Consider the following 13,798-nt stretch of genomic DNA (forward strand, 5'->3'; position numbering starts at 1 on the left):
AAAAAGGTGAAATGCTTTTTTATGGGAATTTGACTTTTTGTGGGACGTTGATTTTTAAAGATGTTTTTATTCTATTTTCTTAAATGTTATTTTAAAGTCATGATTCTCGTGCATGAGTTAATGTCGCTTACTTTTTAGTTGTGTTGCATCGCTGCCGAGCAAAAAGAGGCGAAACAGGAGAAAGATGAAGCCAAGAAATACAGAAAACTACACGACGATCATTCCCTGTCAAAACTTCAACTAATGCTGTTTAAACTTTTTTACAATGAGAGAGAAATGGAGGCGATACATGAAGAAACTGATGTTGGTTGACACTTGTTGTGTTTAAAACAAAAAAGCATCATAAACTGATCAAAAACTTTTGACGTAAATTAGCACAAGCTTCGCAAAATGTATTTTGATGCAGATTTATGTCAACTGCACTAAAAGTTTTGACTGTTTTTGTACCATTTTTTAATATGTATATATATTTCATACAATTTTGTCTCCACCTATAATACTGGGTAAATCTTAGTTTAATAAAATTTGTTTTGTCAGACAAACAATCGCGACATAAAACATCACCTAAAGAAGCATGAACAAATTGATGAGGAAGTGAAAATCGCCACGAAAGCCACATGCATGTTCTTAAGGATTTGGAAAATCAACTTTCTAAAATTGAGCAGAAACGACAAGAGTTAGATGGACAGGTGCAAATAAATACAGATAAAAACATATCATAATTCAGCTACCATTAATCTGAACATAAAAACAAATGTATGCAGTGGTGGGATTCAGCCGGTTCACACCGGTTCTATAGAACCATCTCACGAAATTTTATGAGATCAGCGAACCGGTTAGCAATACTGGTTACTGTCAATGGACTTTTTGTAACAGAACCGGCTGAAAAATATGACTTTTGTGATAGAACCGGCTGAAAAATATGACTTTTGTGATAGAACCGGCTGAAAAATATGACTTTTGTGATAGAACCGACTGAAAAATATGACTTTTTTGATAGAACCGTCTGAAAAATATGACTTTTGAGATAGAACCAGCTGACAAAAACATTGAATCCCACCACTGAATATATCCACTAGGTGGAGATGGAGAGTAAAGGTGAAGGTCGTGATCTTGAACTTGAGGAGTCATAGATTCGTGAGTACAACCATTTAATGCAGTGGTTCTTAATTTTTTTTTCGTTGTTACCTACAAAATGTTTTGATGGATATCAATTACCCCTTTTTAGAAAAACATCACCTAATATAGCTTGCAGTCCATAATAAACCCACAGAAAAACAAAGTCATTATTCATTGTACATTCAAAGGTTCATTTCAAATTCAGTTAATGCGAAGGTTGATACTGCTTTTTAGCTACTAAGCGTGCAAATCTAGGCTGAGTGCAGGAGAGACAACATCGCATATCATCATCAATCTGAAGCATGTTTCAATATTTTGTCTTTATAGACATTGCGAAAACTATAACAGAAAATATATGTTACTCCTTTTAAAATGCCAAATTACCCCTTTGGGGGTAATTACCAACAGGTTAAGAACTGATCCAACAGGTTAAGATGATCTAAAGGAAGAAGCAGCAAAACGATCTACTGCGATCAATACAGAGATTGAGACACTTCAACGAGAACAACAGAGTGACCAGGAAAAGTAAGTTCAGTGTAGGGATCATATATAGATCTGTTGTACACGAAAATCTTTGTTTGATTTTGTCAGGAAGTGTACTGGATACTGTTTATGTCGACTTGTACCAAATCTCACAGCTCAGCCGTAACTTAATGTTGCCCCATACTTTGTTTTTTTTAAACCAACTAAAGTATTTATTAATTTTTGTCAGTCTTAGCATGTTGTTTAATGCAAATGTGATTATAGTAAGAAACTCTAACATATACCAGCAAATAAACAGCTTCTAATCAATGCAAGTTAGCCCTATATCAGTTTAACCAATGAAAAAAAAACTGGTTTCAGTTAAGTTGTTGAAAAAAAAGGCATGACAAAGTTGTCAACCCTGCCATTGTGAGCGAAACTTTAAATTCTAGAGTCAAAGAGATAGTTTTACTGCATTGCACTAAACCACCCGCGTTCAATAGGGGAACTTCTTTAATGCTTGGTGACTTTGTGTATTGTGAGCTGGTCTGTTGAGTTCGTGGGTTGAAAGCTCTCCAGTGATCCTTACAGCGCTTGCTCTTGAATTTCAACAGGTTGCTATTTTGGTTGAAACCTTTCTGCTTAGGCTGAATAGAGAATAGTTTCACTTTGGCATTAGATATTTACGTAAAGTTTGCAAATAAATAGATGGGATGCCTGTTGTAAAAATTTAATTTTAGGGATTATGAGAAAGGCTTTTGTAGCCGCTTATAATGCATTGGTCATTCTGTGCTTACTTTTTTGAAATGTGGTTACAAAATGAGGACAAAATGTCTGGTAAAATTTTCTGAAGAGGGTAACCTCCTAGAAGCCTAATTAAAGCAGTTATTTCCTGTGCATCAGTATTACTTTTGCACTTTTATACACAACATTAAATGAGCTTTTTGATTTGGTTTCTTTGTGTTAAATGTTGCCACCCATCCCTTATTTGTGACAAGAATGTTAACGAATGAAATTTCTTTGCAGACCGCGTTCCAGGAACAGGCTCCAGGTGAAACTGACGTTTTAGTTGTTGATAAGAATACCAAAAAAATGGGAGGCAAAAAAGGAAAGAAAGAGAAGAAGGACATGGATGACCTGAAGCAGGAGCTCGAGATGGACGAGCACCGCATCCCAATCGAGGAACTCTTCCAGAGATTGAACTCAGACCCAGATAAGGTGTGTCATGGTTTCTTTATGAGCCCAGCTGTTTGTGGCTTGAAAATAGCAATGAAGTTATGAAAGTACGTTAGTTTGGATTGCCAAATGATCCTATTTTCAAAAAGATGTGCTTGGTTCTTTACCCAGCAGTAAACCTTTAAAGGTCAAAACCTGCTGCATATCATATAATACTAAGTCCATGGGGTTAATTCACCAGTCCCAGGACTCATTTGCCACAATGTCCCACCACCAATAAGGAGTTGAAGTAACTAGCAAGTGAGCAATAATGTCTAATTTTGTCCCAGCAAGATTATGCTGTACATTATTTACCTTCTGTTCAATAGAGGCAATGAAGCTTAAAATTGTTTTGAAGCAATTAATTTGGCAATTTGGTTGTTGTATATTAACTGACACAACTTTTGTTTAGGGTCTGACTTCAGCTCAAGCCAAAGAGTATCTCGAACGCGATGGCCCTAACTGCTTGACCCCTTCCCAAAACTACCCCTGAATGGATCAAATTCTGCAAGAATCTTTTTGGTGGTTTCTCTACCCTTCTGTGGATCGGAGCCATACTCTGCTTCTTCACCTTTGGGTTGGAGTCGTCAAGCATTGAGCATCCAAACATGGACAATGTAAGCAAAATAGAAAAAAACATTAGTTTGTCAGAAGTGTTAATAAAAAATAAAATTTATAAAATAAATAATTAGAGCATCAAAACATTGACAATGTAGCGCAATAAGTGAAGCATTAGTTTGCCAGAAGTCTTCACAAAAATTGAAATTGATTTTCCACCTTTTTCAGCTTTATCTTGGAATGGTGCTGGCACTTGTCGTCATAGTTACTGGATGTTTCCAATATTACCAAGAATCGAAAAGCTCCAAAATCATGGAATCTTTCAAGAACATGGTCCCACAGGTACGTACATGTTGTTCGAAAATTAGTTGGAATTGGTCAGCATTTATTAGCAACTGAAAAAAAGATTTAAACTGAAAAAAGAAAAAAAGGTTTATAAATAACATTATTGTAAACTGCTAAACTTACATTTTAATTAAAACAAACCAAAAAATATAAAAACATAGTAAAATTAAGGACATAAAGAATTGTTTTTTTTATTCTTAAACACAAGCATACAAATTAATATTCCACATTTTTTTAGCACGCCTTGGTTATAAGAAATGGAGAAAAATCTCAGTTGCTTGCGGAGAACTTGGTGATTGGTGACATTGTTGAGGTCAAGGGTGGAGACAGGATACCAGCTGATCTTCGAGTTATCTCCGCTCACGGAATGAAGGTAACGATCGGACAGTTTCACTTAAAACTATGATGGCACAAAAAATCTAAGAAACGTTTTTGATACTTACTTCAAATGTTCTAGTTTCGATTTTTTTTAATTGTTGAAAATGGTTACAGTACTTAACAAAAAATTATCAATAAAATTTGCTATTCCTACATATTAATACACAGAACAGAACAATTTGTTAGATATTTCAGAGTGTTTGTTTTAACATTAGCATGACACCAAGTAGATTACAAACTATATCTTTTCACCACTAGGTGGACAACTCATCATTGACCGGGGAGTCGGAACCACAGAGCCGAGGACCAGAATGCACAAATGACAATCCAATTGAAACCAGAAATATCGCTTTCTTTTCAACCAACTGTGTGGAAGGTAAATTAGTCGTTCGGTCAAAATGGAACTCGTACAGATTTCTATACAGTATTAAGTACAAATCAGGATTAATTGCAAAGCTTAGATTAAGTTGGTTGCTTGAGGGTAGAAATATGTTACGCAGAATCTGGAATATTGTGTTACATTTTTAGACATTTAGTTTGTTATGCATCTACTTTTTATTTAGGTAACTAAGTCAGATAGTTGGTAGCCTAACAATGCAAAGCCTTGTTAGCTTTTAAATTTACAAACTGAACAGAGTGAAACAGCGAGCAGAGTCTAAGTGGCCAAAAGATTTATATTTAGGTTATTGCTAAGTAGTTAAGATATTTGACTCAGTGGGGCGCATGACTTAGTAACATAGGTGATATAGCTTTATAACATGACAAGTGGACTCAGGTTCCGGAGTTGGAGTTGTGGTTTTATGTGGAGACAATACAGTGATGGGGAGGATTGCAACCCTTGCATCTGGACTCACTGGTGGGGAAACTCCCATCGCAAGGGAGATCCATCATTTCATCAACATGATTTCATGTAAATTAAAGTGGGGGTGCGCAACTCAGGGGGGCAGGTTCAGGTCTGGCAAGGTTTTATCTCAAACAAATTCTGACAATTGCACAAATTATAATACAATTAAATTTTAGGAGTCCTGCACTTTTGTTAAACTAAAGCAGCTCTTGATTTAAAAAAACAAAACACTGGTATTGGAAATGATTGCCCCCCCCCCAATTCGTTGTGCACCCCCTAGAAGTTGAGCTTAGTTTGATTTAGTTTTAAAGCAGATGTTTGCGGTTGTGGGAATTAGCTTAAAGTAAGCGGTATGTCAGCAAAGTTTTGTCGCTGATAGAAAACATTTAACAGTGAAAAGTCAGACAAAAATTGCCCAAAAGAGACGTTTAAAACAAATTTTTGTTTTACAGGTATATATACTTTTTGTTAACATGTTTTTATTAAAATAAACTTTTAGTAAGATACAAATTCCATACAATTAAAGCTGATTTTAAATAAGATAACGGAATTTTTGCCACTGAAATTTTAGGTTCTGCCAGGGGCATTGTTATCAGGTGTGGCGATAACACAGTCATGGGTAGAATCGCTTCCCTGGCTTCGGGGTTGGAGGTTGGTGACACCCCTATCGCCCGAGAAATCGAGCATTTTATCCATATTATCTCAGGTATTGCCACCATCTGATTGGCTGGCTCACTGCATTGCTGCTTTCTGATTGGTGGATTAATTTGGTGGCTGAATCACTTTTTAGTTCAACTAATTTGACTAATTTTTCACTCTCATTTCTTTATCAATATCTTCTATCCAACTCTCTGGTGTTTTTTTACTTCTATCTTCTGGTTTCCAGCATGAAAGGTGACTTGAAAAATAAGGTCAGAATTTTTAAAGGAAATTCAGGAGTTTGCTTCAAAGTGAGAAGTTTGTGTCAGTGAAAGGGAAAGTTTGTGTCTGCAGCTGCACTTGAGAGCAAGGCAGTGTTTCTTTATGTTACGATAACCAAACGGAATCATATTAAACGTGGTTGTTTGCAAAACAGGAGGAGCACGGTGTGTTATCGTTAAAACCGGCGACGACACAGTGATGGGACGAATTGCTAACCTTACATCAGGCATTCAAACCGGCAAAACGCCGATAGCTCGTGAAATCGAACACTTCATTCATGTTATTTCAGGTTTAAAAAAGTCTGCCGAGTTAGCGTTGAGTTTTGTCCGGTTTTCTACTGTCCAGTTTTAGAATGTCTTTGTCCTTTTTCTCTACACCCTTTTGCATGTGCTTGTTGTGTTGTGCAGCCTGTTGTGGTGTATTAAGTTCGAAACTGAAGCTTTTGTGCATCTGAGAAAATCTACCCAGCTGTAAATTCTACCAACCAAATAACATCACATGTTGTAGAAGTTATGTATAATTGGAAATATTATGCTTTGCGTAGCACCTGTCAACACTATTACCCATAAACTGAAGTCTATTGGCAACTCTAATTGTTTCTAACAAGCTCCTCTAAAATGTCACTAGATCGGCTTATCGCAACTTTCTTTTTTCCAACCCATCAAGTCCTTAAAATATCACGTGATCTAGTAGCGCCGCCTGCGTAGGAAATCTATGAGCAGACGTTAAATTATTTATGGCGGCTTAACAGACAAGATTACGACGAAGTAGAAGGCTAGGTGGAGTCGCTTCTTATACAGTTTTAATTCATAACCTGTTGTTTGCGGTGATTGTTTAGTTTTAACATTGCACGTTTTTAACACAACACTAACCCAATTTGCATGCTAGATATCACAGAGCTTTACGCGTAGATTTTTTGCATGGTAGTTTTGTAGTTTAAGGCCATAACCCACTTCTGTAAGCATCTGCATCTTATTGTGGTAAATGTGTTTATTATTAAATTGCTAACCGTATTTTGTGTTTTTGGTATTTCGAAGAAAATAGTAAATAAAAATATTTATTAGTTGCAAGTTTGTAATTATCAGGTTTACTTTAAATAATGTTTCCAAAATTTACTAAATTAATGTGTTAATTTCACAAAATGTTTGATTATCAGCTAAATATTGAATGTTGTTTTCAAAATTTATAATTAGAAGTGTTATTTGCACCAGTTTTGAAATATCAGCTAAATATCGAATCATGTTTTCAATTGTTAGTTTTATCGCATTTACCATTTACCAATAATAATCGCTAGGTGTCGCTGTGTTCCTTGGAGTTCTTTTCTTTATCATTTCGCTCTCTCTCAAAAAAAAAAGTCATAGCGAAAAAACAAGTTTTCGCTCTCTCTCCACTACACACTGCTGGAGGCGGTCGTCTTTCTCATCGGGATTATCGTCGCCAACGTTCCTGAGGGACTTCTCGCCACCGTCACTGTAAGTTGACCTTCAAACTTCCCACTTAAGGACACGTATCAGCAAAGGATTGGTGGCTTCGTAGTAACACAAAATACGGACTGTTATAGAAGCTTGATAAAATATACAGCCTAATAGTAAATAGTTAATACCAGTGGTGGGACTCACATTTTTTGTCAGCTGGTTCTAAAACAAAAATCATATTTTTAGCCGGTTTTGTTACAAAAATCGTATTTTTTATCCAGTTCTGTTAAAAAAAGTCCATTGACAGTAACCAATAATGCTAACCAGTTCGCTGATCTCATAAAATTTTGTGAGACGGTTCTATATTCCGGTGCGAACCGGCTAAATACCACCACTGGTTAATACATCGTACTGCAAAAAATAACACTGCGCTTTTCACTGCTAATCGCAACAAGGATAGTTAAAATATATTCGGTTTACACACGTTGCTATGTTGCAGATAATCATTCAGTTATTGTGTAAACAGCATGGTTTTTTCCAATTTTATTTTGCATTTACATCGAAATTAATATTTCAGGTGTGCCTTACTCTCACTGCGAAGAGGATGGCTCGCAAAAATTGTCTTGTGAAGAACTTGGAGGCTGTTGAGACGCTCGGGTCGACGTCGACAATCTGCTCGGATAAAACCGGAACGCTTACTCAGAACCGAATGACTGTTGCGCACATGTGGTTCGACAACACCATTGTGGAGGCTGACACCACTGAAGATCAATCTGGTAAGTCGCGTTTTTTGCAAGCGTGCGATTTAAGACGATTTCTGGAACTTTACTGTTTGAAAACTATATGGGCACCGTTTCATTGGTTTAACAGACTTGAGGTGTATTTAACGCTTTAGGAAAATACCATGATATTTTTAACAATATAAATCGGCGTAAAACGTACTTTAGAAGCTAACAAAATTTAAACAATTTGCGCATAACTTTGATTTTTGATTTGGCCTTTTTGGTTGGTTAAAAATAAGCAAAGTATTTTTCGGATCATTAGGTCAAGCGTTTGACGCAAAATCAGAGACATGGGTCGCTCTATCGCGTGTCGCGCTCCTCTGCAACAGAGCGAACTTCCTTCAAGGTCAAGAGAACGTCCCAGTCCTCAAGAGAGACACAGCCGGTAAGCAAACCGAAATTTCGTGTGAATGCTGCCTTGTCAAGCATTCCTACAATTCTCTCGAGAATTTGCGCAATCGTTCAAATATTTTATGTTTGATTTTGGCGTTTCTTACTTCTTGGTGAAGTAACAGTAACAATTCTCCTCAGTTTTTGCCATTTCATTTTGTTTTATAACGTAAAATTAATTAAACCGAAGTTAGTTTCTCGATCAAAATCAAATACACATAAAATATATTTTGACTTTTTATTTTTCCTGTCTGCTTCATCTCTCATTGAATTTTACCCAATCTTGATTTCCGCTAGGTGACGCATCTGAGTCTGCTCTGTTGAAATGTGTGGAGCTGTCGGTTGGTGACATCGAAAACCGACGTAAACGGAATGCAAAGATTGCTGAAATTCCTTTCAACTCAATGAACAAATACCAGGTGGGTTTTATCGGAAGTCATTCACTGTCATTTCTAAAAATAATCATCTTTACAACTTACTAATTTGGTTGGGTTAAAAATGAATTGGTAAAATTAGTGTTTTTAGCCGTTTAATTTTTGACACATTTAAATCGGATTTACCCTGATAAATAAACTTTGAAATTGTCACCTTGCGCAGTTTGCAAACCGGGCTTTCGAAAGCGCTGTTGCATTTGCCTTACACAATTCGTTTTTGGCAAGTTGGCTATGATATTCGTTTGGTCTTTGCACCCCAAACAAGGTTTTAACTAAGTGTATGCTTATTGCTTACCCTATTTCAACATACCAAAGCAGGGTTTACGATATGGGCTGTTTGAGAGTTTAATGGGTAGGGGCGCTGAAATGGTTGAATAAGAACCATTGAGCCTAGCAGCCTTTCTTGTGTCAGCAGCTTTACAGTTTTCTAATCTTGCCAGGTTTCGATTCACGAGACGGAGGACCAGAGCGATCCCCGATATCTGCTCGTGATAAAAGGAGCCCCGGAGAGGATCCTGGATCGGTGCAACAAGATTATGAACAAGGGAAAGATCGAGGACATGACAGAGGAATGGAAAGCTGACTTTGAATCCGCCTACCTTGAACTTGGCGGTCTCGGAGAGAGAGTACTCGGTAGGCTTGTGTTGCAATCCTAGTCAAATCATGAAAAATATCAAATTTGTTGTCACAATGTGTTTATAATATCCCACCAAAAAGTAATTAGGCTGAAGAGGTTTTTTGTGCGTAACCATTAGATTTACACTTTTAAATCTTGCTGCCACAATGAAAGCAACAGTCTATTTTCATTTTATCTCTTCTTTGCAGGATTCGCTCACGAATATTTGCCAACCGAACAATTCCCACCCGGTTTTAAGTTTGACACTGATGACGTCAACTTCCCCCTCGAGAACCTGACTTTCGTTGGTCTCATGTCGATGATCGACCCCCCAAGAGCGGCCGTCCCTGACGCCGTCGGCAAATGCAGGAGCGCTGGAATCAAGGTAACACGTCATTTTGCTTAGTTTCACGCACTCGTCAATCATTTGTGACGTCATACAGGTTATCATGGTAACGGGCGATCATCCAATCACGGCAAAGGCGATCGCGAAGGGAGTTGGAATTATTTCGGAGGGCAACGAAATCGTTGAAGATATTGCCGCCAGATTAAACATTTCTGTTGAAGAAGTTGATCCAAAGTAAGTGGGAGAGATCTGACGATATGGGTTCGATTCCCAGTCAGGGTGGTAATACGAGCTTTGATTTTGTAGACAAGCGAAGGCAGCGGTCGTCCACGGCTCGTCGCTCCGAACCATCAGTGAAGAACAACTGGATGACATCGTCAAGAATCACACAGAAATCGTATTCGCCCGGACTTCCCCGCAACAGAAACTGATCATTGTTGAGAGTTGCCAACGACAGGTGAAAAAAATCACTTTGTAAGTTGTACGGGTTGCGATAATTACGAAATATGACGTAACAGGGAGCCATTGTTGCTGTGACCGGTGACGGAGTGAACGACTCTCCCGCCCTCAAGCGGGCAGATATCGGTGTTGCCATGGGAATAGCCGGAAGTGGCGTATCGAAGCAAGCTGCTGACATGATTTTGTTGGATGACAACTTCGCGTCGATTGTTACTGGAGTTGAAGAAGGTGATTTTTTTGTAATTGTTGATTCAAATCTGTGATCGTAATAATGAAACCATGATAAGTCCCGTCGTGATCTGCCAACAACGTAAACATGGTCGGCCACAAAACCCGATAAAATTCAACAGTTTGGAACAACAACAAAATCTTGGGATAAATGATCGTAAAACTTAATTTCATGCAGGTCGTTTGATCTTCGACAACTTGAAGAAGTCGATCGCTTACACCCTGACCTCGAACATCCCTGAGATCACCCCTTTCCTCCTCTTCATCATGGCAAACGTCCCTCTTCCCCTCGGAACGGTCACCATCCTCTGCATCGATCTCGGAACCGATCTGGTCAGTTTGAGAGCTGCAATCAGAGCATTATGACATCACAGGCTTTTAACACAGGTTTCTGATTTAAATTTTTAGCTTCCCGCCATTTCGCTCGCGTACGAACAAGCCGAGAGTGACATCATGAAACGTCAACCACGTGACCCAGTGAGGGATCGATTGGTGAACGAGCGGCTGATTTCGCTCGCCTACGGACAAATCGGTGAGTTGTTGCTTGAAATGTTGAGATTGGGATTAGGCCAGGTCACGCATCAGCTGGTTTTCACACCGTGATACTTTCATAGGAATGATCCAGGCGTTGGCCGGTTTCGTGAACTACTTCGTGATCTTGATGATGAACGGATTCAAACCGGATCTTCTTCTTGGACTCCGTGTTCCGTGGGACGACAGATCGCTTGATAACTTGGAAGATTCATACGGACAGGAATGGGTGAGTGACCGACATAGAAATAATATGTCGCAGTTGTATGATTTCCATGGAAATTGTCCTTATTTCAGAAGTTATTTGGCAATGGTTTATCATTAATTTGATGTGTTTTTTCACAGTCGTACGGACAAAGGAAAGTTGTCGAATTCACTTGCCACACTGCGTTCTTTACATCGATTGTGATCGTACAATGGGCCGATTTGTTGATCAGCAAAACCAGGAGACTCTCAATCTTCCAACAAGGCATGAGGTAAAGCAATGGAAAAAATTTTTAGTGCCATAGCTGGGTTTTATCTAGGGGGGTCCTGCCTTAACAAAAGTTTCGGACAAGCAAATTTACTCATCTGTCATCATGACATTAAGTCAGTAAGAGACTTTGAGTTGTTTTGTCGCCATGCGTTGCTCATTATTATAAGTGTCGGCGCTTTAATGGCATGTCTTGTTTCTTACATCCAACATGTATCTTGTCCCACTGAAAAATCCAACAAGTTTATGATATTTGTGTAGGAACAAGGTATTGATAGCTGGTTTGTTCGAGGAGACAGCTTTGGCCACTTTCCTCTCCTACTGTCCCGGTATGGACGCCGCTCTGCGTATGTACCCGCTTGAGTGGGAGTGGTGGCTCGTGCCGATGCCTTTCTCTCTCATCATCTGGATTTACGATGAAACTCGAAAGTATCTGATTCGCCGATACCCAGGAGGTGTGTATTCGATTCAACCAATCACAACGCGACGTTTTTGCGCTCTTATAGATTTGCATTTACTAAACAAACTTTTTATTTTTTCAGGTTGGGCTGAGAGCGAGACTTATTATTAACGTCACAATGGAAACTTGGTGCTTACTCATGGTACGTCACACACACAGTGCGCGATTACTCAGCAAAATATTTTAATTGTTCCGCCCCCCAGAGGCCCCAAGTTTGCCCCCCAACCCCCAAAACTACCATGAGTGAATCTTTTTAGAGAAATGACACTGACGTCATCGAAATTTATCTAATTTAAGACGTGGCCAGTATGACGTAACAGTCGTACTTGTGTGTTAACAATGTGTGCTTGTTGTCTTTTTATTTGAACTTTTTTCAATTTGTTTGTGTCCCTTATGACGTCACAGTCAGTGCTCGAGTGTCGGTTTGTGTGTGTGCGCAACAAACACAACAATGCTTATGACGTAACACCCATCAATTGTTACGTCATCATCACCTTACATCGGTTATTTATGTCTGGAACTTCGTCTCGCTAAAATATCGGAAATAAAATGAAGTTGATTAAAACGTGTTCGTGTCGTGTCCGGTTTATGTTGAGGTATTTGAGAATATAAATGAACAGTTCGTGTAAGGTTGAGGTTTCTTGCTGGGCGGGAAGTTGCTTGTTGTGGAATCAACTTTTTCGGATTTTTACTGGAATGCTTTTAAGTTAAACCTGCAAACTGTTACCAAGTCTGACACGTTTATTTCACTAACCGGTTGCCAAACTTAAATATTGATGTGCAAAGTTTGCGCGAAATCCAATGAAATAACAAATCATGCACGTTTTTGAAATATGAGCAGAAAAAAATCAGAGCCAGTATATTTGTGTAGTATATAAAAATGCGACATGAAGTTAAAATACCTGCGTGCATCACCCTGTTACGCGCCTTCTGTCGCTTTTATTTCTTATAGCCTGACGATGACAATATCACTTGTCGAAACGTCGTCATGTTCTACGCAAATACTGGTTTTGATTTTTTTGCTCAGTTTATTCAAAACCGTGAATAGTGTACATAATTTTTAAAATATCATCGTCCACTTTTATTTGTGTTCTTGAAGACTTTCACATATTTGCGGGAATTGCAGACCTCCAAATTCGTGTTCTTACAGTGGCCAGTTTATAAATGCTTTCCTACAATTGGGAAATATAATTTGCTGCAAATAAAATCAGAAATCATCTTGCTCTTGGTAGTGAGGAATGGAAAAAGCAATGACCGTAAATAAATAATATATTAAAGCTTATTTTAACTTAAACGTTTATTAGTCATAAAATGTTGTTATGTGAAACAATAATTGTGTGAATGCGCGTTGTTACGTTATATGATTGTGACAGTATAGTGTACTATTTAATTTGAAGCTTGTTGCGCGCTGGTGCCAATCTGATTGGCTGTTGCTTCCTAAATGAAGTCCCACGCCTACATTTAAACCCCACCACTGTTTTGTTTTTATACATAGTAGTTTATTTCAATTATACATGACAAAAAAACGTTTCTCCACAAGCAAAGATTGCCGTGCGGCTTGGTACGCAGCAAACATTATCACTATGTACAATGGATTTTACACTTTTCAAATTTTTGCTGGAAGAATATTGCGGCTTTAAAGTCCACTGCAACTTGACGAATTATAATATGACGTGCACTGCACAGCTTTTAGGCATTCATATTTACATACTTACATGAAAATATTTACATGAAAATAGTTTCAGTTTCGGCATTACTTGAAACATTTTTTCACTATCGGAAAAAATGGGGTCGCGTGATTTTATGATTTAATTTTTTTTTTA

The 13,798-nt window shown here is 38.2% G+C and overlaps 1 pseudogene across 1 annotated transcript; it reads left to right on the forward strand.

Annotated features, from left to right (window-relative positions):
- The first annotated feature begins 666 nt into the window (after window positions 1–666).
- On the forward strand, window positions 667–12,540 carry LOC145213448 (sodium/potassium-transporting ATPase subunit alpha-3-like; annotated as a pseudogene). The gene is made up of 24 exons (XR_013856834.1): window positions 667–689; window positions 1,080–1,137; window positions 2,608–2,799; window positions 3,209–3,413; window positions 3,583–3,696; window positions 3,938–4,072; window positions 4,336–4,453; window positions 5,997–6,131; window positions 7,137–7,187; window positions 7,232–7,314; window positions 7,835–8,033; window positions 8,302–8,424; window positions 8,727–8,848; window positions 9,304–9,496; window positions 9,689–9,864; window positions 9,923–10,059; window positions 10,132–10,282; window positions 10,344–10,512; window positions 10,691–10,845; window positions 10,921–11,044; window positions 11,127–11,272; window positions 11,389–11,519; window positions 11,777–11,970; window positions 12,058–12,540. The product of XR_013856834.1 is annotated as a sodium/potassium-transporting ATPase subunit alpha-3-like (transcript).
- Window positions 12,541–13,798: the final 1,258 nt, after the last annotated feature.

Source organism: Phallusia mammillata, chromosome 2 (assembly GCF_965637545.1).
Source record: "Phallusia mammillata chromosome 2, kaPhaMamm4.hap1.1, whole genome shotgun sequence".
In the NCBI taxonomy this organism is placed as follows: Eukaryota; Metazoa; Chordata; class Ascidiacea; order Phlebobranchia; family Ascidiidae; genus Phallusia; species Phallusia mammillata.